The sequence below is a fragment of the Penaeus vannamei genome, chromosome 9, assembly GCF_042767895.1.
Source record: "Penaeus vannamei isolate JL-2024 chromosome 9, ASM4276789v1, whole genome shotgun sequence".
Classification (NCBI taxonomy): domain Eukaryota; kingdom Metazoa; phylum Arthropoda; class Malacostraca; order Decapoda; family Penaeidae; genus Penaeus; species Penaeus vannamei.
This window is the reverse complement of record NC_091557.1, coordinates 24,604,478-24,606,060: the sequence shown is the minus strand read 5'-3', so window position 1 is coordinate 24,606,060 and position 1,583 is coordinate 24,604,478.

Here is a 1,583-nt window from a genome sequence, read left to right as displayed (position 1 = left end):
TCCTTAATGTCATCGTTATGCTTTGTGAATATTAGGTCAAGCATAGACGGCCTGTCTAGCCCTCTTACATTCTGGAAAAGGTGATACTCGTTTATGACTTCTAGTAATTTAGCATTCCACGAATGTGGTCGCGCTCTGGGATCGAAACTTTCCCAGTCGACTTTGCTATTAAAATCATCTGTATTAAGAATTTATTTTGCGTTGGTTTCCGAAAGTTGTAACACTTCTTCCAGGCTATTTAATGTCTGTCTGTCTGTCTGTCTGTCTCTCTCTCTCTCTCTCTCTCTCTCTCTCTCTCTCTCTCTCTCTCTCTCTCTCTCTCTCTCTCTCTCTCTCTCTCTCTCTCTCTCTCTCTCTCTCTCTCTCTCTCTCTCTCTCACTCTCTCTCTCTCTCTCTCTCTCTGAATTTTCGATACATCGTTTCAGTTGAAGCTTCAATCAAGTCCCGAAGCGTAAAAAAAAGTTATCATTGAGTTTCAGTCAAGTTTCCAAACATAACAGGCGGTCAATATCAGCTATAATTCTTGAAAATATTTGTGTCTTAAAACTTTGATTACAAAAGGATATGTTTCGTAATATCATTTAATAATAGAATGTGGATAATTCAGAAACGAATGTTTAAATAATTACAAAAGTATACTTTATACTTAAAATTCTAAATTTCTACATAGCAAGATAGCTGTTCAAATATGGCTTTCCCTTTAAATCCTATTCGAGATTGATTGTACGTATTTGCATCTCATCAAACTTCAGTCTTTTCACTGTTTTCAGTGTCTCCTGCATTTCAATAGGGTGAATATATTTGAATAAGATTAATAGTCTAAAACATCAAATATCTGTCTGAGACTTCAATGCCTGACAGTAAACATTCATGCAGTTGATATCTTTGGCTACTCTTGTAATTTGCATACCATCACAGATAATTTAGGACAGGATGTAAACAATTTTCTTTCTTTCAGTAAATAACCATCTGAAACTAATTTTCTTTCTATATCGAACTGGCACCAAGACCCTGCCATCCACCAGTTTTGTTAAAAGTCTAAGTCTAGGTGTGACTCGTAGCAAGGAACTGCTTAATTTCATGTACCTTTCACACCTTGATAGAGATTAGAGTTATTTGGTTTAATCTTCCAGGTTATTTCCTGGCCTGATTTCTTGTCCTCTAATCTTTAGCTACAGCTTTCTGTAGGACTCTTGGCTGTTGAATGCTTTCTCCACAGAATCAGTAATCAACATTAAAACATCATGCTTTTTACGTACATGGAAACAAAGACTTTTTTTCTAAGCATAATACTCTGTTAGAGAGCCTCCAAAAAATTGAGAGGATTTCAAGTGCAAATGTCAATACAAATCAGACACCCATATTGATCAAATTTAAGCTACCTTTGGTAGAATCTCCACTTGTCTTTAGCCATCAAGTCTCCTTTACTTAGACAATGACATGTTCACCTTTAGTGAGAGTGAAGGTGTTTCAGGCACTCATGGCCCATTTCAGGTTAATCTCCAGTTTTGACTTTTGGATGACTGTCCTGGACATACAGATAGTTTTGTGTATCTCAGTTACAAAGGATATCAAAATACAC